Consider the following 27,051-nt stretch of genomic DNA (forward strand, 5'->3'; position numbering starts at 1 on the left):
ATGCCAGGGGAGCAATGGGGCCAAGTGATGAAGGGACTCAGAGAGCTGGGTTCAGATCCTGGCTCTGCTGCTGGGTAACCTTGGGCAAGTCACTTCATCTCCTTGTGCCCTGAGTTTCCCAGGCATAAAATGGGGATAATGATACTGACCAGGTTTGTCAAATGCTTTGGGATCTATGGGTGAAAAGTGCTACGTAAGAGCTAGGTAATATTATTGTGATGACTCCAGCCTGGTGTGGTTTGGCCAAAGCTCTGACCACCTGCCCCTCTTGGAGATGCAGGTTTGGCTCTGAAATCCTGTTTCATTTGGTTGGTGCATTTAACATGCTTATGGACTTCCCAGGCTCTCAGGATCCTGGAATCTCCTTTTAACAGAATGATCACAGCGGCACCATTTGGACCCCGTAAATAATCTCAGAAAGAATAAGGTAGCATGGGGCTGAATTTGGATCCCACTGACCTCAAGGCCGTTGATTTTGATGGCAGCAGGGTTTGGGCTGTAGAACTCAGAGCTGGGAAAGTCCGGCTCATAGGTTAGGTAGTTCTTTTCCTCTCCTGACACTACAGGAGAGTTCCCTCCAGCACCGGTGAATGTTTGTTTTTAGAAATACTGGATTACCGGAAAACCCTGTCGGATACTGGCCACAGGCTGGGGAACAAGACGGATCTGCTGTTGGGCTGAAAAGCCACGTCAGATGAGCTCAGTGGCGCTTCGGAATGGAGCACCGGTCAACCTGACGCCATGCCGTGTATCTGGGCCAGCTGCTGTGCAGTTTGCAGACTGAAGGTCCTGTCTTAAAAAGAGGCACTATGATTGTCCAGGAGCTTTCATTGCAGTCTGAGAGCGAGCGCCAAGCTCACAAGCCCTTTTTGAGTCACTTCATTTGGGGTCCCGTCTTGCAGTGGTCTCGCCCGGTCAGGCTCTGAAATGGCGATAAGACAATATGCCCTAAGTAATGTAATATTAGTACATATAAATGCATACAGTGTATCATACAGTATAGATACTATTTCATTGCCTGAGAGAGGCAGCTCTATCCAGCAGCTAGAGCACTGGATAGTTCCCTCCTGGGATAGTTCCTGGGAGTTGGAAGACCTGTATCTTATTCCCAGCTCTGCCACTGACCTCGTGTGACCTTGGGCAAGTCACTTCCCCTTTTTGCAACTCCGTTTCCTCACCTGTAAAATAGCAGCGATGATACTGACTTTCCTTTCCAATGTGCTTTGAGATCTCTGGATTCTGGCCCTGTGGAGATCAATGACACAGATCATCTGCTCGGTTTCATAGGGTCAGGATTTCACGCTTAGCAGTAGGCCATTAAAAAAAAAAATCTCACTGTGCCAAAGTTTCCCCTTCTGGAAAATGGGGGTGGCGATGCCATCACATTGCAGCGTTGCATGGGTGAGTTAATAATGTTTGGTCTGGACTTCAATGCTCTAGTTTGATGGAAGTGCCCGGTGGTGGTGTTGATATTAGTAAACGTGACAGCTGTGCAGGTCAGAAATGTGCTGGAGTAAACACACTAGCTGCTGTTCCTTAAAACAGGACTCCGGAGCCCTGGGTTCTGTTTGCAGCTCTGCCATTGGGTGACCGTGGCCGTGGGTGAGTCACTTCTGTGTCTTGGGTCTCCTGTCTGTGAAATGGGGTTGGTGAGCCTTGCCCTCCTTCGCAAACCGCTTTGCAATCAAGAGCAGGATGTTTCTATGCTGGCAGCATGGTGGCTTGGAGTGGTTTCCGTCATATGCAGGGTTTAGTTTTGGTTCAGTGACTCTCAGCACCCCCACTGTACAAATGGTTCCCACCCCCCTGCCTGGCAGGCTGTGGAATCAGAGCTGTCCTCCAGGGGATATAAAACAGATCGGTTCCCTCAACGGCATTGGAGAAAACGGATGTCAGGTTTTGATTTTGTTCTCTGAGCAGCTTTTCTTCCAGAACTGATCCTGAGAAGACACGGGGGCGGACTGCTTTTTTTGACAGGTCTCTCTCTGCCCCCGCCCCCTGTGAATTTCATTGAGCGCCTATTTTCCAGTGGTACAGCTAGAGGGCTGCCTGATGTTACCAAGGAAGCGTGCAGGGGTGGCGTGAGAGCAGAATGAATGGGGGTGTGTGTGTGTGTGTTTATATATGACTGAGCCAACCTGCAGTTTCAGATTTCAAACCTCGCTTATCAGCCCCTCCAGCATTGGGACGGTCCTTTCTCACAGACAGCCCTACCAGGACAAGGAGAGAAGCTGTTGCCACTTCTTTCCCTTCCCTTTTCCCCCCCTTTCCCCTTCTACCGGGAGCTTCCCTTGCTTTCCCAGCTCTGCCTCCAGTCCCTCCACGTTGGAGCCACAGGTTGGATTTTTAGCCCTCTCATTCCTTGGCATCGGCAGACGTGGCAGTCTCTGGAGTCGAGGTAAATCTGGGTGTCTGGTTCCCATGGCTGCCCTGACTTTGCAGCAGGGTATGGGGTGACAGGGAATGTCCTGGGGGTCGATCTAGCACAAAGAAGATCTGCTGCCAGACAGAAGCGTGGGGGAAATGTTTTCCTAGGTGTTTGTAAAGGGCAGTGGTGCTGGAACAGTTTGTACAGTGGGGGGGGCTGAGAGCCATTGAACCAAACTGTAAACGCTGTATAAGATGGAAACCACTTCAAGCCAGGGGGTGTGGCAGCACCCCTAGTTCCCGCGCCTCTGGCAAAGGGTGGTGTGAAGACCGTTACATGGTTACAGTGCAGTCTGGGGTTCGGAAAGGATGTGCCTTGTCTGGGATTCCCCCTCAAAAGATGGCTGCAAGAGAGCCTTTCCCGGCACGTAGAGTTGCCTCTGGATTTCGAACATGCCAAAGTTTGTGGACCCGGGATTTTGGATTGGCCCATGATATAGATCGGCGGCTCTTTACCAAATTCAGACTTGTGCTCAGAAATGGAGGGCAGGGGGAAGGGAGGGAGAGACAGGCTGTTTTGTCTCACACCCCCTTTCTGCTGCCTCAGAGTGTAAGTTACACCGAATGCCATGTCGGTGCAAGCTAAAAGATTTTACTACTTACCCTGGTGTTTGGACTGACATACACCTGACTTGCAATGAACCCTGCTGTTTGTGGGGATTAGAAGTGCATGGGGCTTTAGCTATATAAAGTCTCTGCTTTGTGGAGTTTATAGTTAGGTCTCCAACGGGTTAAACCACTTCATAGTGGGACTGAGATAAATGAAAGGTGTAGGAAGTGCCTAATAAGGCTGGCGTCTCTGAAAGAATGAGTAGAGTTATGCGCTATAGGGCGGGAGGTGAACATATGTATGCATAAAGCATTAACTTTACACTGCCTGAGATGTGTTGAGCAGAAATTGGTTCCTGTCTCTGCTCCAGAGTGTTCAGTGGCTTATGGCCCAGGAAGGGTCAATTTCGCTAGGGTAATTGACCATGCCATGGGGCGGGTGGCTGGGCTGTGGGCACATTGTGCTGTAGGGGCTGCAGACAGACTGTGGTTTGTGAAGGGCTGTCGGCTTGCTCTGAAAAGGATGTTCTACTGTCCGAGCCCGGTGAGCAAAGTCAGGCAATAAATCCAGAGAGAAACACAGATACGGCTGAGATCTCTTGGCAGAACAGTTCAAGTCGGGCTCTGGTATAAGAGAGAGATCCAGCCTTTATTGACAGCTTTGATTATTCTTGGTGAAGTCTTTTCAGTGCCTCACAAAGGAGGAAGTGGGTGTGTAAAAAGACAGACCTGTATGAAAGACACGCACCTGTACATATGATCAAGCCATTTTGAGCTGTCAGACTGTCCAGTCGTCTGCCTTTTGAACTGACACTGGATAGGCTCTGGAGGCTGGCCATCTGCAGCCACTGGAGGGGCAACCCCAGGGCACAGTCCCCAGCCTCACTCCTTGAAGCAGCCTGGTGTTCCCTCTGTTAATAAATTGCGGGCTATGTGGCTAGCCGGTCAGTTCCAACCATCCGGTTAGAATGGTTTCCCCCATACAGCCAGGAGCTGTTCCCAATCCATTTGATAACTCCTCCTTCTCTCCCCCTGGTCTTATACAAAGCAGCAGGATACTGGGCTTTGCAAGCAAATCTAGCGGCTGCACCTTGTAAACATTAAACAGTACTCCCAGCCCATGGTGCCGTTCAGGACTGGCCCCTCCATTTTACAGGCTAGGAAAACTGAAGTGCAGAAGAGGGAAGTGACTTGCCCAAGGCTTCGTACCAAGTCTGTGTTGAAACCTGGACTAGAACTCTGTTGTTCCTAGGTCCTTGTGTTGGCCTGCTTTAATATATACATGATTCGTCTTGCGGTAGCCCCTAGGAGCTCCAGTCATGGTCCAGGACTCCGATGCGCTAGACACTGTACAAACACAGGACAAAAAGACAGACCCTGCCCCAAAGAGCTTACAGTTTTCCATCATTGTTCCAACTTGAAGTTCTAGTGATGGCACAAACCCCAAGATCAAAGTTTAATTGCCCAGAACCTGCCTCCCTCCGGCAAAATAAACGTAGCCTTCATGTTTTCCTGTAACCCAGACAAGGTGGACGGTTACATGATACTTTATAAATACTCTGGGAATGCAGTTCTCCACTGTAACCATCCAAATTAGGGCTGGCCAAGAAATGGTTTTCCCGTCCCATGAGAATTTTTGACATTTCAAAAAACTCTCCTGTCCCAAATCAGAAGGGAAAGTCAAAATCCTGACAATTTTTGCAAACCGAGATCCTCAGTGTTTTTGGTTCATGTCAATTGAAACATTTCATTTCAATTTCAACCTTTTTTTTTAACCTTTCAGTGTAAATTATGAAAATTTCTAAATGAAGTCATTTCACTCAACCCCCGCCCCCAAAAACTTTCCAGTTCAGTGTTAGAAACAGGATGTTTCGACAATCTCTAAACTCTTTTTACCAACGTTTTTCAAAGAAGGTGTCTTCTTGAACCACGCCCGGTTTTGCAAACAGTTTTGGTTTTGATGAATTGGCATTTTGGGGCAAAAAAACCAAAACACATTTAGGCAAAATTTCTGACTAGCCCTTGTACAAATGTGTACCGCTTATAGCAGAGACTGCAGTGTGGTGTGCCTTGCTGTACTCTGTTGTTTCTGCTTTCTAAACCCTTTAGAAATGGAACCTCTGGTATAAAGGGTTAATAAACGATGAACCCCCTACTATGGGCATGTTGCAGACATGAGTAGCATATATGCGAGATGGTTGTAAGCACGTCAGAAGACAGTTATAGACAACACACTGACATCTAAGAATTGATTACTGTTTATGAAAACCTCTATTGATCATTGATTTAACCCTTTAATGACTGCTTAGAAATGAAACCTTAATGCCAAGCTCTTATACGGCACTTTCCCAGCAGTAGATTTCATAACACTTTACAAAAGAGGTCCACGTCATTATCCCAGTTTCACAGATGGGGAAACTGAGGCACGGAGCAGGGAAGTGATATGCCTGAGCTGACCCAGCAGGTCAGAGTTAGGAATATGTCTCCTGAGTTTCAGTCCAGTGTTCTATCCAATAGGCCACACTGCTCAGACAAGAAATCGTGGTGAGCAGTATCTCTTTATAAGGGAGACTCCCTAGGGGAAGGTGAGGCTGAGGGTTGATAACCTGTGTTAGCCACCCAGAGACTGGGGTGTATATGTGGAGCATGGGATCTCCTATAGCGCTCCACTCCCGTTGGAGTCATTGGCAAAACGCTCATTGAAGTCAATGGGGCAGAGCTAGGCCAATGCTAAGTGCTTCCAAAAATCCTACCTGTAGCTGCTTCTTTCTCCTCTTGCTTAGGCAGAGTAGGTATGAAGTGCACTAATTCCCTGGCCACGGAGATGACTGAGGTGCTCGCCTTGTTGGGCTCGAAAATGTCCTGACTGCTACTAACACTCCTGCCTGGGGAAGCGAAGGACAAATCCAGCCTCCTGTCCATCCATCGCTGCAGGGGGCAGGAAGGAATTGTACCCCATTGGGCCCAGCATGGCCCGATGCGGAAGGGTTTGCTTCCCTCCGAAGCGTCGAATATCAGCTGGCAGATCCCGCAGTGCTACATTCCCCATTGCCGCTGGGATCAGTGTTTTCATTAGGAAAAATCCTTTATTTCTTGCAATGCAGCAGGTTGGTTTGATTTCAGTTTTGAGAATGGCCTGGAACATTGGCCATGAAGACTCAGGGAGGGGGCGGGGGAGAAACATGTTTGCCCTCCCCTCTCCGAGAACCTCGAAGGGCCAGCGTCAAGTAGTGCAGGGAGGGGAACCTCTGTCCCAGTTTTTAATTCCCATCCACATACTGTGCTTGTCCTTCCCCAAATCTGGTTTCAGTCTGGCTCATCGGGCTGACAAGGTTAAGACACATTAGTTTCATAGCCAATGATACACAAGGCAATGATGTGGCCAGCATCGCGTCCGACCACCTTTGACTGGCCTAACCTGATGGACCAGGTACCCATTTTGCAGCTAGGTGAACTGGAGGTGACCTTTCAGTGTGAGATCACGTCAGACTCAAATTCACAACCTTCAGGAATGCTGTCAAGCGCCTTAACCACTCAGGCACCGTGCCTCTTGGAGCCGCATCAAAGCCAGGCGCCATCCGCAAGGCTGCTGGGGTTTGTTGCCGAAGCCTTGCGTGACTCTAGCGCAAGCCCGACTCTCCGATCCACTTTGTTTTCTTACTAGCCCCCTCCCACCATCAGCATGCCCTGGGAACTCCGGGCTGGCTAGGGCCTTGGCTGCACACCAGGTTTGCCCCAATTCCAGCCCCTGGCATAGCCACGCTGGTGCAGACGCCTGGTGCATGCGGCAACGCTGCAGTGTGACGAATGCTAGGCTACAGCAGTTCATGCTAGGGGTTTGGCAAGACCTGACTTCATGCAGGAGATGTCTTTGGTCACTGGCAAGCAGGAAACCTGCCTCTAGGGAGGCAGTGGCCACTGTGCCCCAAGGCAAGCAACCCATTAGGGCAGCGTCTGGTCTCTTATCTCCAGGTGCCATCAAGATGATGAGGGCAGCAACTGCCACTTACCTTGCCTGGTTGTGTCAGCTCTCAGTGAGCCAGCCCGTGATGTGTGACTGGTGCCATTTGAATCATAACACCTCCAGAAAACAAGGGGCGGCCCTGGGTTTTGAAAGAGGCTGCCGCCTTTTTTTTTCTTTTCTTTTTCCTTCCTTCTGTTCTCCTCCCTCTCTGCAACCAATTGGCTCTCCAGGCTGGGGCTTGTTTGCCAACAGTGGACTTCCCTCCCATGCCACAGGTGGGTTTGCAGGGCCCTTGCCTATTTCTGGCAGCAGGAAGTCGTCGTCTCCCCGCCCCCCCGGTACCCCCAGCTCTGCTCTGATTATGATAATCAGGTGAGGAATGCAGCTAGGTGGTGGTTTTCTTCCTAGTACTTCCAGTCATTTAAAGGGCTGCTCGGCCCCAGGACTGTTAGAACTGTTAGAAGGCCTAATCATTAAAGCTGCCCATAACCGCTATCCTTAGGCATGCACAGGGGGTTAGATCTTCAAACCAAATTTAAAATCACAGCCAGACAGGTCTGCGGATGCTGATTCAGGTTGGACACAAGCAGGCATCTCTTTCCAGCCTGTTTCCTCTTTTACTTGGTGGTGGTATGGGGGCAGAGCAGGGCCATGGGCGTTAGGACAGTGACTAGGTTTTGAGGTCAGAAGGGACAGGACAATCCCCAATCTGATGCATAACACAGGCCAGAGAATGCCACCCCAGCTTCCTGCATCGCATCCGGTGGGTTCTCCTTGAGTATAGCTGTGAGGATGGCACTGGTGATCTTGAGGAAGATGAGCACATGGTGTCCCCCACCCCGTGCATGGGAGGTAAGCAGGATGTGAATGCAGGACCTTCAGAGTTGCAGCACTTGAGCTAAAGGAGACCCCTGCATGCGCACATGCTCAGTCCTCCCAACCTCCCACGTGTCCATGAATTAGGGCTGTATCCTTGTCCCCATTCTACGGAAACACACTGAGGGGAAGTGACCTCCCAACTCCCTCCGCAGCTAGAGGAGGCAACAGCTTCCTGGCTCCTGGTGCTGTGCCCGGACCTGTGCCCCCTGCCTTTGTAGGTGAAAATCCCGCTTTTATTTCCAGCACTTCCACTGTGTGATCCAACAGCAAGTTACTCCCCCGCTCTGTGCCTCAGTTTCCCCTACTGTAAAATGGGGATAACGATCCTGGCTCATCTCGCAGGGGGGTGATGAGTCGGAAGAGGGGCAAGCGTGACTGTGAATTGGGAATCTCCCTTTGAAAGCCTCCATGATTTTGCTTGGGCCTGGCAAACCATAAGGGCCCAGTCCTGAGAGGTGCTGAGCACCTGCAGCCTCAATTTCTCCAGACCTCTCAAGCCTGGGTCCTTTTAAGCTGCTGTAGAATCTCTCTGCTGGTGATCCAGCGCTTGCTTGCGTGGCGGTGGTAGGTTCTAGGCACCAATTCGAGTCTGATTGGGTGTTGGGGAGATGCCCATGATTCACAGGGCACTGTACATCTCAGTCCCAGCTACACCCTGTCCCCTTTGCACCCACCTAACTCTCTATCATGCTGCTGCCTGGTGTTAAACCCTGTACAGTCACAGCTTCTGTGATCAAAGGGCATGGCAGACCAGTGATAGCTATAAAGTCAGGCCCACAAACTGTCCGTGCAATGTCTCTGCACCGAAGGCAGCAAGTAAATTGCTGATCTCGCCCTGACGCTTCTTTTAATGACCGGTTTGAGGCCCAGTGCTCCAAGCTTTGGGGCACTGAGAGTGTTTAAAGACCAGCTAGGAGAGCTGCTGGCTCAGTATAATTATTCCAGGCTGCTTATTTATCCTGCATCCATTGGTGGAGTAGCTGTGCTCCTTGCAGAAATTGAAGTGAAGTGGCCCAAATCGAAACCATCCTATTTGTCTAAGGTACTTGTATGGTTTTCATCACCATAGTAACTGAGCACCTCACACTCTTTAACACCCTTCTGATGTAGAGCAGTGCTCTGATGGGGAACTGAGGCACAGAGAGGCAAAGTGACTTGTCCAACATCACACAGGAAGTCTGTGGCAGAGCCAGGAATTGTGGGAGACCCAGTTCTTCCCAAGTCTGAAGCTAGACTGTCCTTCCTCTGTACTATTATTATTATCCAACGTCTACCATCCCTGGCCATGCGCAGGATAAATGCACTCTGGCTATAGGTCTTGTCCACACTAGGTGCTTTTAGCCACGCTTGTAGCTACATCAATGGAAACCTCTAGTGTAGACGCTGCATTGGTGTAAGATACAGCTTGCAATGGTGCAACTTATCATGACTGCAAACCACGTTGGTGCGGTGCATCTACACTAGAGGTTTATACTGGTGGCTAAATACCCCAGTGTAGACGAAGACAAAGTGCACTGCACTCTTAACAGCAGCCGTGCTCTGGCTCTGGACCAGAAGAGGGAGTAAATTCCAGAGCATAGGGCTTTCCTCTAGGGACACTGATGTCCATCCCTGGAGTTCAAACTTTGGGACCGATGGCAAAGAGCATCTTACAAACACAGAGGAAGGGAAGGTATCAGTTATCTGTCCCCAAGAGAAATACCGTAACTGACCAGTGTGTGCAACACAGTCCTCTAGGGGATGAGACTGGAATGGCTCAGCTGTGTCGCGTATCCCCTATACACCCAAAAAGAGTCACCTTTGATTCAAGCTGTGAAGTTCTGTGCTTTTGGAGTAGGAGGGCCTGAATTATTATCCCTGCTGCTGCCATGAAGTTCCAACTGCCCTGGGGCATAGCCCAGCAGCTAACATGCCTAGCAGTCTCAGATTTGTTAAAATGCCACACAAAAAGAAGAGATCAGTTGCTAGCATTGGGAGCAGGCAGCGTCGGAGAACAGGTTGACTCTGGAAGGCTGAGCAGGTGTGAGGGTGGAGAGATGAGCTGTGTGGAAGGAGACATGAAGTCATGCTCTAAGAAAACACTCAGCAGAGATGATTGGGTGGTGCGTAGGAGGAAATGAGCTGAAATCCAGGAGGGATCCAGGCAGGGTAAAACTTGCAGGGTGAGGGCGAGACCATGGCCTGGTGCCTTTAAAACTCAGGAAGAGGGAGTATTTTTCAGGCTCTTCTTTCTTAAAAAACAAAGTGCTGAGGTCATAGTGGTGCTCGTCCAACCCCTTCAGTCTCTGCAAAAATGGGCTGAGCTATTTATATGAGCATGAAGCACCCAGTGCTGGGGATGGGCCAAAAGGCCGAGGAGGGGAACGCCTTGTTTTCATTCACAGAACTAGTCCACTCGCAGTAAATATGCGTGGAATGTTATGAAATTCCAAGGTCATGTGATTAATAGTCTTTAGCCAATCAGATCCCAGCATTCAAAAGATGTGTTTAGTGATGCCTCTCTCTCGATTTAAATGCTGTCTCCTTGCACTTTGGGTAAAGCGATGCTGGGGGTTTGTTTGGTTGCTGTGTACAGTGCATCTGGTTTATTGAAGACTCCTGGTATGCTTATTTCTTTTTTTATGTATGGAAATTGTAGTCCTTGTATGTTAGCAACTCTCATGATTTTATTATGAGTCTCAGAATATTTGGTATTTTTCTTAAATCCCCAGCTGTTGGAATCAGGTTATTAGCTGAGGAGCTCTGTTTTTTTAAAGTCTGTTTTTTAGCTCTTGTGGTTGCAGAGAAAATCTTTAAAAATGTGACCCCAAAATGTTCCAGCACTAAAAGGCCAATAAAGGAACCCAAAATACGTTATTTTTTCAACCTCCCGATTTTTGAGCAAATCTTCTCATTTTTGGTGGGGCTAGAGTCCTGATTTTTGAACTCTTAAGTTCAGATTTCAGAAAGTGGCTGCAAGGAAAAACAACAGTAATGTCTCCGTGAGAGAGAGCGTACAGTGTGTTGCATCTCCTTTGTAATAAGCTGCAACAGCTCTGGGAACAAACCTGGCTGCTTTCTGTATGTCCTGGCACTACATGTCACAGTTACATAGTTCATAGATTCTAAGGCCAGAAGGGACCACTGGGACCATGTAGTCTGACCTCCTGTATAGCACAGGCCAGAGAACGTCACTGAAATAATTCCCGATTGAATTCGAGCCGTTCTTCTAGAAAAACATCCAATCTTAATTTAAGAACTGCCAGTGATGGCACATCCAGCACAACCCTTAGTAAGCTGTTCCAATGGTTAATTACCCTCACTGTTAAAAACATATATACCTTATGTCCAGTCTGAATTTGTCTAGCTTCGACTTCCAGCTGTTGGCTCTTTTTGTCTGCTATACTGATGAGCCCATTATCAAATATTTGTTCCCTATGAAAGTATGTACAGACTGTGATCAAGTCACTCCTCAACCTTCGTTTTATTAAGGTGAATAGGCTCAGGGAGCTCAATCTATCATTATACGGAATGTTCTATCACTATACAGCCCATGAAATGCACTGGAGTAGAGTATGCTGATAATAATCCACCATGCTTTGTTATTCTTTCACTCAAAACACAGACACATCCAGCTTGCTGCTATGAATTCTGGGTTTCAGAGTCCACCAGCCCCTTCTTGCACTAAGTCTCATAATTAGAATTGCTACTTGAAGTACTCTGGGCCCACTTCTGCCCTCAAATACATGCTCACCACTCCCATTGCAGTCAGTGGGAGTTGTATGCACGTGTTGAACTTGCACACCCAGTGTGTGTGTGGCCATGTTACAGAATCCATTGCAAGTTGTTCAGTGTCCACGAAACCAGATGACCAGAGTCAAAACTGTGAGAACCTCCCCACAAATAAGTAAGTGTGTGTGTGTGTGTGTGTGTGTGTGTGAGAGAGAGAGAGAGAGAGAGACAGCCATGTACAGGAAACCATTGTGTTACCAATAGAACCTGGTTGTGGGAAGAATTTGATGGCCAATCTAGGAACCTCACTGCCAGGGAAGAGTATAAAAATATTGCTCGGGCATGCAGGAGTGAAATCAGGAAAGGCAAATCACATCTGGAGTTGCAGCTAGCAAGAGATGTTAAGAGTAACAAGAAGGGTTTCTTCAGGTATGTTGGCAACAAGAAGAAAGTCAAGGAAAGTGTGGGCCCCTTACTGAATGAGGGAGGCAACCTAGTGACAGAGGATGTGGAAAAAGCTAATGTACTCAGTGCTTTTTTTGCCTCTGTCTTCACGAACAAAGTCAGCTCCCAGACTACTGCACTGGGCAGCACAGCATGGGGAGGAGGTGACCAGCCCTCTGTGGAGAAAGAAGTGGTTTGGGACTATTTAGAAAAGCTGGACGTGCACAAGTCCATGGGGCTGGATGCGTTGCATCCGAGAGTGCTAAAGGAGTTGGCGGATGTGATTGTGGAGCCATTGTCCCTTATCTTTGAAAACTCATGGTGATCCGGGGAAGTCCTGGAGGACTGGAAAAAGGCTAAAAAGAAACAGAGGACTCCAATTGCTAATGGAGACTAACAGTTTACTAGAGCATAAGCTTTCGTGAGCTACAGCCCACTTCATGGGATGCATGCAGTGAAAAATACAGTGGGGAGATTGTATATACACAGAGAACATGGAACAATGGGTGTTACCATAAGCAGGAGAGAAAAAAAACCCTTTTGTAGTGATAATCAAGTTGGGCCATTTCCAGCAGTTGACAAGAACATGTGAGGAACAGTACAGGGGGGAATATAAACATGGGGAAATAGTTTTACTTTGTGTAATGACACAGCAACTCCCAGTCTCTATTCAAGCCTAATGTAACGGTGCCCAGTTTGCAAATTAATTGCAATTCAGCAGTCTCTTGTTGGAGTCTGTTTTTGAAGTTTTTTTTTGTTGTAATATTGCGACTTTTAGGTCTGTAATCGAGTGACCAGAGAGATTGAAGTGTTCTCCGACTGGTTTTTCAATGTTATAATTCTTGACGTCTGATTTCTGTCCATTTATTCTTTAGAGGGCAGAGGTGCGTGCGAACACCCACACATACTCTTGTCAGTTATTTAGATGCCTTTAGTTTGCCTCATCCCTATCTGTGTTGCTGCAGTGCTGACAGGTAACAAGCTCAATGCAACAGCAGGATGGACAGGCCAGGTATGCATGGAATCTGCAGATCCTGTCATTACCTGACTGTGTGAGGATGCTTCACAGAGCAGCCACAACAGCTGAGAAATCACCCGGGCCTCAGGCAAAAACAATCTGAGACCTAGCCAGGCCGCAGACCGAAGAAGAAGCCAAGCAAAGCTGCAACAGCCTCTGCATTGCCCATGGATAGATGATGTGCTCCAAGAAGAGTGGGGTTTCTCCCCTGTGATCCTCTGGCTAGATCCTGACCCGTCCCTGCTCCCATGCAGCGCAGTGGGCCACGGGGGAACAGAGAGAAGGATTCAGCGTCCAGTGAGGAAATGGTTGTCAGACTGACAACGGTTCCAGCTGCACATGAACAAACGATGGCATAGTCCTGAGCTTTTCAAAGAGAGATGCTTCCTGCTCTTGGACTGAGTGCGGGGCCCAGCTCTGCCAAGAAGGACAAAACCGGCAGGGGATCAGGGCGGTGGAATGCCCCAGTAGCTGAGTGATGCTGTCAGAGGGCGATGAGGGCAACTGGAAATCTACTGCTCCTCCTCTCCTCCAAGGATTTCTATCTCTATTAGCAATGGATATTTTTATTTATAGAGCACATAGGTATATACCTGCACACATACAGATCACTAACAGAGGCAGGGACATTTCGACCCCGAGACCTAACAGGGTGCTAATAAAAGATATGACAAAGAGTAGTGGAAACCTGCCAGCTGCCATGAGGAATGTCTCTCCTAGGAAATTGTACAATCCAATCTGCTGGATTGTCTCTGCCTGAACCCCCAGGGCTGACCTCTTTTTTGTGTGCCCAGGACAGGGAAAATAAACAGACAGAGGGCAGACCTTGGGCAAGTCATTTTCTTGCCCTGTGCCTCAGTTTCCAAATTTGTAAAATAGGGATCATGATACTGACCTGCTTTTTAAAGCACTTTGAGTTCTACCGATGAAAAGCGAATTGGGTAATTATTATGAATTCTTTTAATGTCCTTCACCTTGTGCTTGAACTCTTCAGTTAAAGTGCTACAGTACAGCTTTCAGTATTGTTCTGTACAGTCCCTGACACAAAGTGTAGTGTTTTAGCCACACAATTGTTATGCCTTTGTGTTCTCTGTACTGCACCTTTTTAAATCTTGGAAGGATTCTGCTTACCTGTAAAGAAGAGATGGCTGCTGTGTCCAGTTCAGTGCAGATGTTGGCGAGGAGACTTCACTTTGGTTCTTTCTTGTTCCCTTCTAGTGAGTAGTAGGACAGAGGACAGTGGTGCTTTGTGTAGCTTTGTGCAGCTCAGGTGCCATGAGCCCACCCAAGATGGTGAAGGATGGGACAAAACTGTGAAATGGTTTGTCGTAACAGAATGGTAGGATCCATTAGGAAAGGGATAGCTACTAAAATAGAAAATATCATACTGCCAGTATATAAATCCATGGTATGCCTACACCCTGAATACTGCATACAGGCCTGGCTGCTCAATCTCAAAAAAGATATATTAGAAATGGAAAAGGTGCAGAAAAGGGCAACAAAATTGATTAGGGGATGGAACAGCTTCCATACAAGGAGAGACTAAAAACAGTCTATACTGTGACTGTTCAGTTTAGAAAACAGATGACTAAAAAGTCTATAAAATAATGAATGGAGAAAATGAATAGAGACATGACATCTACCATTTCATATAACACAAGAAGTAAAGGTCACTTGGTAAAATTAATAGGCAGCATGTTTAAAACAAAAGGAAGTACTTCACACAGTGCATGGTCAACCTGTGGAACTCATTGCCTTGGGATGTTGTGAAGGCCAAAAGTATAACTGGATTAAAAAAAGAATTAGATAAATTCATGGAGGAAAGGTCCATTAGTGGCTGTTAGCCAAGATGGTCAGGGATGCAACCCCATGCTCCGGGTGTCCCTAAATCTCCGACTGCCAGAAGCTGGGACTGGATGACAGGGTATGGATTACTCGATAATTGCCCTGTTCTGTTCATTCCCTGTGAAGCATCTGGCACTGGCCACTGTCAGTAGACAGGATACAGAACTGGGCTGACCCAGTATGGCTGTTCTTATGTAATATCCGCCGGTTTGAGGGTGAGATCTTATAGTAACCAGGTGTCTCGGGGGGTTGCAGCCTCTGGGGACAAGAGGCAGATGCTGCCTTTCAGCCAGGGCATATACAGCATGTGATGAAATTAACAAGAAATGTTCCAGGGAGCTAACTGGGCTGAGGGTCTGTTGCCTTAGGAACAAGAAGCACCTGGTTAGAGCCAAGGATAGATAGCAGGTGGGGTGAAGCTAGCCCAGCTCCAGTATCTTAAAGGCACAGACCTTGAGTGCAGGGGGACGATGAAGCTGTCTAGCACATGGAGACGGGGCTGAAATTTCAAGTGATGGTTCCATCATTCAGATTTGCTGTTCGATTAGCAGGAGCCGGGGCATGTAATGGAGTTACCAAGAGGCCCGCGGTGATGGCTGCTGATAGCAGAGGGAAGGCGAGCCCTGTTCTTGTCAGCCAGGCACTGGGTAATTCACTTTCCTTCTAAGAGCTTCCAGGAGGCTTCTTGTCACCAACGAGGCTCTTACATCAGCAATAAATAAAGGTATCTCACTGGGGCTGTGGTTCCATAGTGGGGAGCCCCTAGGGCCGGAGAACAGACCTCGGGTGATCTTTGGTCACTGGGGCCCTGGTTATGGCTCTCTGAGCTATAATGTGCCTGATCATTTTAAAATGCTGGGCTGAGCCCCGGATGCCCCCTGCCCCCTAAAGGGAAACCCTCCTTATAGCCACAGGTTCAAATCCCTGCAGGTCTGAGTGAGCCCCTCAACCAAAGCTTGAGTCCAATGTGGCATGGAAGGGTTTTTCCCAGCAAGAACTTGAACTCCTGCTTGCTCTACCCAGACCTCAAAGATCCAGAGGCACTTTATAGATGAGCAGGGGTTTTGTTCAGATGGCCTTGGCCAAAATGTTTCCCTTTACATGTATTGTTCTGCTGCATGCTAGCTGGCTGCCACCTTCCACCCCAGAGGTAGCTGCATTTCGGTGGCGGTGGTTCACGAAGCATTCTCAACGTGCAAAACTGCATTATACTGTGTGAGATGCTACCTAGATAGGTGTGAATTAGAAGGCTACCTCCATATGCTAAAGGGTACAGATGATATTAGGGTAACGATAACAGCAGAGCTCTGAGATTTTTGTTCACGATAGTTGGACAGCCGGGATGCTGGGGTTGTTGGCCCATTCAGCCAGTGATTGTCGGGCGGAGGTGAAGTTCATGCCCCTGGTGCTACCCTATTGGTTTTTGAAATGCTGCTGCAAAAAGTTGTCCCGGGCATTTCTTATGATTTCAGGAAGTGAAAGGTTGCAGCTGTGATGTCAAAGCCATGAGCTAGTCACCCTCTGGTGGCATCCTAGTTTGAGTATAAATATTTTGGGAGAGTTCTTGCTCTGTCTCTTAGGTAGCTACTCAGGAATTTAGACCGTTCTGAGTGGCATGTAGCCTAGTGCTTAGAGCAAGGACTCCTGGGTTCTCTAAACCTTCTCTTTAGCTCTGTTTTCCCCATCCATACAATGGGAAGAATAATTTCGAAGCCAGCAGAAGTCTTGAAATGCTTGGTTTGAAACTGATGGGCCAGTCTCCCATCTCTTTCGCCTCTTCCCGCCAACACTACTACCATTTTGTTTTCCAGGTATGGAAGGTGTTTAACATGGTCACATGCGCGGAGAGGCCAGACCCAGTGGATGAATGTCAGGAATAGTGGAGGGGAGGGAGGAGAGGTCAGAAATACTCAAACAGCCTCTAGTGTGGGGGCCGTTCAGATCCAGATGCAAGTATCATGTCTGCTGTCTCTAGCAAGCCATAGATCAATCCAAACGTATATCCTGGGCCCCGGCAGAGGTTGGCTGTTGTAGCTAGTGCTTGAAAAGATCCACTTAGGTTTAGGTTTAGGGCTGACCTATGTGGAATGCGGAGGCCAGGGATGAGCCAGTCTCTGTAGTGTATCTCAAAGCTCTGGCTGCACCATGGTGCAGTGGATAAAGCACAAGATGGGGAGTCCAGAGCTCTGGGTTTTGTTTGCAACCCTGCCACTGCCTTCCTGTGTGACTTGGAGCATGTCACGTCAACTGTCTGCCTCGGTTTCCTCAGTCTATAAAATGGGAATAATGACCCCTTTCCACCTTTTGTAAAGCGCTTTGAGATCCAGGGATGAAAAGAGATCAAGTACTGTTATTAAAGTAACCCCAAGCAGAGCAAATGGACAGGGTTGGAGTCCAGAGCCACAATGGAACTGGTGTTGCTTTTTTTGTTTTGTTTTTTTAATGTCTTTTGTTCTTGCCTTGCTGGTCCCTGTCTCTCCCTGTGCAGCAGCAGCCAGCAGGCCTGGAGAATGCTCCAGATCTCGGAGGCGAAGGGGAGAGGGAGCCTGGCGCTCATTTGGGAGACAGCCGGGCCTGTCGTTTTTTGCAATCACAGGCTGTGATTCCAGTTGCAGTGGGACTCGTTAGCTGCCTCTGATCCGACCGAGCCAGATGTGCTCAGGGCGTTTGCCTTGGCGAAGGGGCCGCCGAACAGGAAAGGGGCGGGTGGGGGATAAGTAGAAGCCAGGATATTTCAGCAATGCACACATCAGCCGCGCTGTGAAGGTCAAAGCCTGGCCACTGTGTTCATGGCTGGAGATGGAATGTGAGGGGCTGGGCTTTCCAAGCAGCAGGGAGCTGGGGAGCTTTGATTTTTGATTCCACCTCGGTTAAAAAGTGGAGTGCTGGAGCAGCGAGGAGACCAGACGGAGCCCCAGGTGCCTCCCTCTCTGTGGGAAGGTGCTCCCTGGCCCAGAGCTGTAAAGCTAGTTGCCTGCTGCATCTAGAGTTGCCATTCCTCCAGGATTGTCCTGCGGTCTCCAGGAATTTAAAGATTAATCTTGACTGAAAGATTACGTCATGTGACACAACCTTCCAGCCAAAACTGGCAACCCTAGCTGGATCTTGTGAGTCACAGGAACTGGGATCCTACCACCTGATGATGTACCCCCAGGCCGTCTCCTGCTGCTCAGGGCTGGCACCAGCTGCACTAGCGAAGGGACTGATTTCAGGGTCGCCACTCGCTAGTCCACCTCATTCACCTTCCCCTACAGAGGGTCTTGCACACGGTCATTCACGTCATGCCTGCATGTGCACACACACCAGTGCACACAACACGCATGCACACTCGCACTCCTACACCCTGGCACGTACATGTAAACACATGCAGTCATGCTAACACCAGGGGGTTTTAACCTCCAATTGCAGAGCCAGGCTTCCTAGGTTACAGGGAACAACTGCATAGTTTTGAGGTTAATAATTCAACATCTTCCCAAGCCTGGCCAAGGCTCCTGAGGGGGAGGCGGGGAGCATTATATTCCTGTGGGATTAACTAACCCCTTCGTCCTACAATAATAAACCTCTAGCCCCTTAAAGTACCAGTGTCTCAGTGGTATAATGTGTGACCAGGGGCAAGTCACTTAACCTCTCTGTGGCTCAGTTCCCCATCTGTGCAATGGAGATAATACTTCTTACCTCACTGGGTGCTGTGAGGCTAGATACATTCATGGTCGTGAGCTGCTCAGTCACGACCGTAATGAGGGGCCAGGTAAATATCCAAGGCAGATAGCTGGGAGTTCTGCTTGCATGCGCCCCAAGTGACAACTGAGCAGGACCCTTGGGAACTCGTCCTACGTCTGACTCTGTCGTACGGCCCTGCGGGAGAGGGAGCCAAATCCTGCAGCTGGATGTTAAACAGGGTTGGCTAAAGTTACAGCCATTAATCACCTTTGTAGATAATGCAGGCTAAGATCCAAAGGGAGCCAATGAGCTAATCGGTCTCTTCCTTCTCTGACTGCTCCTGTCATTACAGGCTCCTGGTAATGAAATCTCCTACTTCATGGCTAAGCTGGCTGTTTGCAGGGGGTGAGTGTGGAAGGAATTTTCCCCCTACCCCCTGCATTGCATGGCTCAAGTGTATTCTGGAAGAGTTTCTGTCGTCCTCGCAAGCGGTGGCTGTTGGCTACTGCCCAGGGGGAGGCAGGGAGCTGGGTCAGAATGATGGGCACAGTATGAGGTGGCAAATATTATAGTCCTAGCAAATGCTCCAAGAGTAGGAAAGGGAGGGCAGACTTGTGGCCGACGCATTGTCCTGGGCCTCAGGAGAGCTGGGTTCAATTCCTGGCTCTGCGAAAGACTCCTTGTGGGACTTAGTCTCTCGGCATCTGTAGTGCCCTTTGTCTGTGTAGTCTGTTGTAAGCTGGTTGAGGCAGAGACTCTCTTACTGTGTGCAATGGTGTCCTCAGCTCAGCTGATGCTGGAATAAGCTGCATTGCATTGCTCCTTGCAAGTGAAAGGTCGGATTGGCCCCCCATACTGGAGTTGCTCCTGATTGACAAGAGGAGAGTCAGCACCTAAATCCTCCCAGGTGTTCTCAACCCCAGAATCTGTGTGTGGCCAGAGAAGCCCTTGCCTTCTGATGTTGCATCGGAGGGGGCCTCTTGTTAGGGCAGCTCCTTTCTGGAGGAGAGCATCTCTTCTTGCTGCAGGCCTGCTCTGTCCAGAGAGGTTGGGTAACTCTCCCCGCCCTTCCGGCCGTGTTTACATTCAGGCGTTCTTTGTCCTTTTGCCTCTCCAGTGTGGGGTTTTTGGCCGGGCTCCTGGCCAGGATCTGATCGGACACATGCAAGTGGGATTTGCGGGCTGCTGTTTTGTTTCCAGCTGGAGGAGTGTGTGGGGCTGGGGATGAGAGGAGCAGCGTTAGTGTCCGAGGCAGGGAGTGGGGTAACAGCATCCAGCTGCAGCTTTGCCTGCCATAATAGCCTTTGGCTGCTTTTACGTTTCTGTGCTTGTCCAAGTGGGGGATGGAAAGCCGTGGCTCGAGTTAGGCAGAGGGCATGCAAGATTCACCCACGCCGCCGTTCTGCCGCTGAGTGCACGTCCTCCTGACGGGCAGCATGCCATGGTGTTCCAGCCCAGGGCTCCTTCCCCACAGGCCAGAGCACCTCCCGCCTGATTTGGAGCCCCCCTGCAGTTCCAGTCCTGGGTCCTCACATCGCATGTAGTGCTGCCAAATGCATCCCATTCCTGACCTGCCACCCCCTGCTCTGCCTGGGTCTCCCCTCCCCTGCAGCTCTGCCAATGCCCCTCAGTCCCAGCCCCGCCGCTGCTCCAGCCCTGGGCGGAAAAGGCCTCTCTGCTGGGCACAGCCGCCGGTGCTGAGGCCGAGGCGGCGTCAGTCCTGACCCGAGCTGGCGACGGACCCCCGGCGTGGGGGGGAGCTGCTGGGCTGAGGGCAGCCATCGTGGGGGTGCCAGTGAAGCTGCCATTATGCCCGGCCAGGCCAAGGGGGGTGGCTGAGGCCTTGCTGGGGGAGAGCTTTTGAGGCGTGCCGGACAGCATGTGTCCGATGCGGGAGCAGAGCAGCAAAGCGCGGAGGTGTGGACTGCACTCTGTGGGCTTGTGCTGCTGCCAGCCAAGCACCAGGGGACCATGTGCTCCAAAGGGCGCCCCGTGTTTGCCTTCTCTTTGAGGAGGAGCCGATGTTGCTAGCACCTGCTCGGTAACCCAGGGCAGGGTGAGGAGCTTCCCCCAAGCGGACCCTTGGGCTTCCCCGGCTCATGGCACCATGCCCCAAGGGGCAATTCAGTCATCTTTTCTGTGCGACGTTCCCCCACCCCCTCCCTTCCACCCCTACACCCTCAGTATCACCATGTAGGACACTGAAATTGCTACCGAGCCACCTAGCTTCTGTCAGGAGAGAATCCAGCTTGACGGGTCTGGAGGCTGGCCCAGCGTCTCCCAGCTATGCACAGATCCAACGTGAGACCAGCTCTGAGGTGGAGAGAGCCACTCAGTTCAGCTCTGGGCCTCTCTGCGGATGGTGCCTGTGAAGGGGCTGATGGGAGCCAGGTGCGATCGGGGTGCCTGCCTGCTGGAAGCTGGGCTGAGTCCCACCAAGCTCATAGAGCCACCAATCAGCCTTCCTGCAGTCTTGCTGTCGGTCCGAGTTGGTTTTGAACCTGCTACCGTGAGGCAAGTGGTTCCATATCTCATGACCCCGAAGGTCGGTCAGTCTGTCTTCATAGCTTGGACTTGGTGGTCTCCTCCCATCACCTCCTTTCGAGGGAAAGCCCAGTGGGGTCCATGGGGCAGATGCTCAGCAGTCATTATGGGAACAGGCCCACAGATGGTATGAAATAATGGAGTTGTTGTGTGACCGTATGCCATCGGGATGCCCTCACACATATACCTCCTGACAGTGGGCTTAGGAGAGTCAGTTTGCTCTGCCTGAGGTGATGGTGTGGGGACATGGGTGGCAGGGGTCAGACTGAGGGGAGGCGGGAAGTGGGGAGCTCAAGAGCCTCCCAGAATCACAGAGCAGTTGGGTGTTTCAGGTAAAATGATCAGCCGTGACACAGTCCATGTGTTTAACTGTCATCATTAGGTTTCAGCGTCAACACCTCCTTGAGTGGAATGTGGGCAGCTCAGAGCTATTGTTTCACACTTCAGGCAGGCAGCCTGGGGGGCGGGGGCATGGCACGTCTGGGAAGTTTTCTCCATGACCCCATGGCCAGAAACATTTTTTAACTTTGAAATGAAAGCTTTAAATTCTGTAAAAAGAAAAGGAGGACTTCTGGCACCTTAGAGACTAACAAATTTATTTGAGCATAAGCTTTCGTGAGCTGCAGCTCACTTCATCGGATGCATTCAGCTGTAGCTCACAAAAGCTTATGCTCAAATAAATTGGTTAGTCTCTAAGGTGCCATAAGACCTCCTTTTCTTTTTGCAGATACAGACTAATATGGCTGCTACTCTGAATCCTGTCATTATGCCAGACATTAAATTCTGTAGAGGCCAGCAGGGTCACTGTGGGGAAGGGCTGGTCCAGCATCCAGCTGAGCGCTCGCTCCACTCTAGGCCTCGCAGGTGGTTCCTAACGGCGGCTGGGGCATTGCAGGTGCTGTTCCTTTAAGACTCTGTTCAGTGCACACAGCCCAGCCGGGAGATGTTGACTAGAGGAGCCAAGACGGGAGGTAAGATAAGGCGGGTCTGGGCTCAGCCTCTGGCATGCCTTTGTTCTGGCTGGGCTGGCTGCTAGGTGAGCAGGAAGCGGAGGGCGTGGTGCCTGGGGTCGGAGGAAGGGGTTGGAGGCAGGGCAGGTTGGGGGCTCAGGCTGCTGGACTGGCAGGATCTCTGAAGCTGAAGAAAAAGGGGAGGGGGTGGAAGGAGCTGCTGAGAGCCCCACCAGGTGCATGTTGGGTGCTGAGCTCTTTGGAAAATCTGGGTGCTGTGCCCTTGGAACTCTGGCCCTGGGGGTCCTATATAAATACTCCATGGAACAGGAAGGCTGGAGTTTAGCCCTCTGGACAAGAGAGGGCATATGCCAGTGGAAGCTGGCAAGCAAAAGCCATAGCTAGCAGAGACCACCTTGACACCCTCCATCTCCTCCCAGGAACCTGGGCATGACCATGTCTGCTCTTGTGCCTGTCCATTACTTCAGACAGTCCCCATGTTGCCTAGGTCTCTCCCAGCCGGCCCAGCAAGCGTAAGCTCACTGGATGGGCCGAAACGCTGGTGCACGACTGCCCTGGCTTTCACAGCTGCCCCAATGCCAGGAGGGAGGCCTGGGGTGGGGAGGAGCTGGAGCTGAGCTTGGCCACGTGGAATGTGGGGGCACTCCTCAGGTAAGCGCTGTGTTATGGTCGGGTCTGGATGGTGCCAGAAGCACAGGCCCGCTGTAACAAATGCAAGGCTTGCCTGGCCGTTAGCAGTGTGGGAGCATTGGGCAGCCCTGCTGGCGTGGGGCAGCGAAGGGGTTAAAGACCTCTCACAGCTTAGGTGGCTGTTAATGATTGATGATAATGACCGGCTTGTGGGTTTTAAGGAAAAACGTTTTTCAGCAGCATGAAAACCACCGAGGCTTGGGGCTGGGAATCCAAAGAGGGGATGTGGCGGCACTGGAGGAGTGGGGCAGGGAGGTGGGTGTGCAAGGGAGTCAGCGCACAACTCGATAGTGTGGGGCACACAGGTGCAAACCTCAGCACCTTCCCCCCCACCCCCAGCACCCTCCTTCCCCTTCCAACCCCTTGTCTGCAGGGGGAGTGGGGAAGGGATCACTGCTCAGGGAGGTATGTCCCTGCCACAAATTCCGCAGGAACCGCTCTGTGCGGGGGAACAGCATCCGGGGCACATGGCGTAGGGGCTGCGGCTCCTTGTTCTCCACCTGGTTGATTTGAAAGAAGATGCTGTAAAAACAGCCAGGCAGGGCAGAGGGGTAATACCCTGAGCTGTAAATCTAGAGCGGGAGAGTGATGGTAGCGAGGTGCTGCTGGAGTCTGTCTAAACTGACTGGCCTGAGCTATAGGATCCTTCCCTGCAGACTCTAGTGTTTACTCTGTGCAGGGTGGGGGCCCATTAAGCATGCACAGTGGTCTTGCCTCTGACAGGCAGCTCAGGGTCTGGGAGCAACCACTTTAAAGCATCCCCAAGGCTCCCAGTGCAATTTCTTTCAACCAGTGCTTAAAGAGCGACCTCTGCTCCACAAGTGATTTTTTCGCTGGCCCCTTGGGTGAGCACTTAATTCAGGCTTTTCTGTGCAGTGGACGGCACTGCTGGGAGAGACGAGCCTAGCAGCCAGGAACACACGGGTCTCCTCTCTGAGACACGGAGCAAACCCAGAGACCAGTGTCTGGCTGCCAGTGACGCACGCTCTGGGGTTGTACCTGCCTTCCCTAGCCCCTCAGTGAGCCATCCCCAAAGCAGGGAACTAGCCGTCCATCCATCCAGCGTGGCCTCTCCTTGCTGCAGCTGTTTCCCGTTGAAATCCGGGAGGTCCCAGCTGCTTCTCTGAAATGCACGTGGTGGAATCTGCGAAGGTTCCTGTCCCCAGTGAGGGGGAGGACGAAGGGTTTGGGATGTTCCAGCCTAGCTGTGTGCCTCTGGCCTGCTCTCCGGGAGTTCCCTCTGCGACCCCAGGGTTGGCAGCTTGCAGTTGTTTGCATTGGACAATTGAAAACAGAGAGGGGAATTTTTTGGACTTAAGCAGTTTCTGTTCTACCCGTGAAAAGAAAAACAGCCTGGTTAACCATGGGGCCGAGCAGACCACCAAGGAGGCTGGAGCCTAGCACAGGAGCAGGAGGCTGGGGCTTGGAGGGGAGCCAAGCATCCTGGAATGCCCAGGGCAGCTCCAGCTTCAGCAGATCCATCCTGCAATGATGAGTTTCCAAAGTCCCATCAGGCCCATGGTGGGAGTGGCGGTGCGTGGCCAGCGCCCTCAGCTCTGAGCTTCCCTCGTGGCTGACTGGACGCAGAGGGGATGCCCGTGTTGTGCCGCGGTGCTTGACCCAGGCCCTAGCGCACACCTGACCCGACCTGCGCCGGAGAGGGCCGAGTCATTTTCTGGCTTGATCCCACCTCTTGTCTGTAGGGTGGGCATGATGGCAGCTGCGTGGCCCCACTCCCACCGGCTGCCGCCCCCAGCTGCACTGTGCACGGTGCTGTACGGTGCAGTGAGAGGTGCTGCAATGCCTCGCCATGCACGCTCAGTGGCGGTGCCTGGCAGGAGCGGGCCACGCAGCCACCACCACGCCGACCCCACAGGCAGGAGAAGGCCTTCAGCGGTGACCCAACTTGACCTGAGAGAGTTGTTTTCCCTCCCGAACCCAGCACTTGCAGTCTGATCCCACCGGGTTTGGGTTGGGTGGCAGGGCTCTGCCCAGAGCCACTCTGGTCTCTCCCCTACTGCACCCACCTATGCATCTCTGGCCACCTCCTCCACTAGACTTCAGGCTTAGTGCCCCCCCCAGCAGAGCCTTTCTCCTGAGCCAGCCTGGGGGCTGACCCGATTCTGTTTCCTTCCCTTGGCTTGTTTCTCAAGCCACCAAAGGATCTCCAGGCTGTGGTGAAGCTGGGACTGCCAGGGAGATAGAAATAGAAGCACCCAGTGCTACCTCCTTGCTGTCTGTTTCAGAGGTGGGTAGTGGTAAAAGGGCCGGTTCTTCACGCAGTCACCTGCTGTTTGTTTGCCAGGAACGCAGTGTTCTCTGGAAAGTCCCCATGTTCTCAAACTAATGCAGAGGCAGCCTGACATCTCGGGAGTGATTTCCCCAAGCATGCATGTCTTGGGGCTCCCTCCCACCCCAGCATCTGGAGCCCCTTGCAAAGCAAAGGGGTCTCTCCCCGTGCAGCGCTCAGCCTGCCATTCTCTGCCTTCTGCCAGGCCAGCAGGTCTGAGTGAGGAGAGCAGACAAAAGAAAAATACATGCCAGGGCCTGGCCAAGTCGGAGAGATAGCGAAGGGTGGGGGGGTGGGGATTTCGAGCCGGTCTGTCAGTTCTCTAGACCTGTCCGTAACCAGCTCCCTCTTCCACCCTGCTTGACTCTGGGAAAACCTGCTCTGGAGCGGATCCCACAGCCTCGGCCAGTTGTGTCTCCCGCAGGTGCAGTGCCATGTCCCCAGAACGGCCAGCCTTTGTGACGCTGCTGGGTGGGATGGGGAGAAGACGGTTGTACCCCATGAGGGGTAGGAGTTCAGGGAGTCCATTCCAGGAGGGCGTGGTGCCCAAATTCCAGGTCCTCTCCTGAGGATTATGCCCAACGTGTCCATTATGGGTAGGCAGAGGAATCTGAGCAGAGCCTATGGGAGGATACCTGGAACTAATGTCCAGGGAGGTCAAATCCAACTCAGGATTCCCCCATTTCTCTCTTCTCAGGGTGGTGCCCTCGTGGGCAGGCTTTGAGAGCTAACTCCTTTCATTCCCGAGAGCTGGGGAAAATCCGAGCTGGGATGCCTCTAGCCACATGGAGCCCCCTCGGTCTGGCTCCGTCGGACTGTCCTAGGCTGAAGGTTCCCTCTGGGGCAGAGGGCCAGTTGGTCACGGCATCAAGCCATGTTAAAGCCTCTATCCCCCTGCCTGGTGCCCTTTAATACGAGTCTCTTTCCAGACAGTTGCCCTTGAGCTTGGTCACAGGCAAGTGATCATCGTTATGCATTGGGGAGGGGGAAGTTTTGCTCATCTGTAGATGTGAGTCTTGAGCCCTGGTGAATTATTCACTTGGGTCCTCCCCTCCCTGCTGCCCTGTCACCAGCATGATGAGATCATGCCGTGGTTCTGATCTCAGATGCTAGGTTCACCCGGCGGGGGGAGCGGAGGGGCCTGGAGCTCAGCTATTGCCCTGGACTCACGGGCTGCTGGTCCGGCTCTTCCTCTCCTGAACACAATGGTCATCCTGGGGTCATTTCTTCCTCTAGTGCAGGGTCCTCTCTTGCTCCTGTCGGATGGCCATCAGCGAGCATAACAGTGTGTGTGTCTTTCTCTCTTTTCCCCTTTACCTTCCACTGTTCAATCCTGGCGGATGGAGATGTTTAAAATTCCCCTCCAATCTGTCAACACCTGGGCCAGTCTCCATTCCTCAGGGCCACGAGCACCAGTCTGGGAGCCACATGAGCCCTTTGCTGAGCCAGAACAGAAGCAGGAGTGGCAGTTCCCACTTGGTTTGATTTTCTCTTCCCTGTTCCACAAGGGGCTCACATAAAGCCACCGAAGGCTCAGCGTTATCCGTCCATGCTGCCGATTCACAGTCCGGCCCCCTGTGGCTGGGGTTTCCTCGTATCCCCTAGACTACAGCGCCAAGGTGCTGCCAGAAGTGGTGTGGGTGTGATGGGGCTCTCTTCCAAAACAAACCAGTGCCCCAGCTTGGTGGTCAGAGGGGCTGTGATATTCAAGGCATCATTCTGATCCATGATCCTGACTTGCCTAGGCATTAAATTGCCCCTGGCTGCATGCACGGGTGTAGGCAGTGCCCTGGCCAAATCCCAGATTAGGTCATTACTTTCTGCTTCCCTAATTCCCCCTGCAGTTTCATTTGGACACGGTATCCTTCTCTTCGTGCCCTAAACCATTACGTAGCGTTACTTTTGCACTCCACCCCAGAGGTGGCTGCCTTTCCGTGGCTAGCGTAGTCATTCCTGTATCTATGGTAAACTGCTCAGGTTGCCTGGTGTCACACGATGCCACAGTACGGTTGTTCCCAGAGGGGCTACAGACTTCTGATGAAGGTCAGGTGCTATTGGA

General features: G+C 51.3%; 1 protein-coding gene across 4 annotated transcripts in view; it reads left to right on the top strand.

The window, feature by feature from the left end:
- PLEKHA6 (pleckstrin homology domain containing A6) overlaps positions 1 to 27,051 on the top strand; it is a 139,153-nt gene that overhangs the window by 43,418 nt on the left and 68,684 nt on the right. Inside the window, exon 1 of one of the 4 annotated variants that reach the window (XM_073320383.1) lies at positions 2,059 to 2,398. The exons of 2 other annotated variants lie outside the window; for them this stretch is intronic. The gene's annotated coding sequence lies outside the window, so the exon portion shown is untranslated. Of the gene's footprint in view, positions 1 to 2,058; positions 2,399 to 21,961; positions 22,013 to 27,051 lie in introns of those variants that run through there. One more of the 4 variants, XM_073320384.1, reaches the window with a different exon arrangement.

This window comes from Lepidochelys kempii, chromosome 21, assembly GCF_965140265.1.
Source record: "Lepidochelys kempii isolate rLepKem1 chromosome 21, rLepKem1.hap2, whole genome shotgun sequence".
NCBI classification, from domain to species: Eukaryota; Metazoa; Chordata; order Testudines; family Cheloniidae; genus Lepidochelys; species Lepidochelys kempii.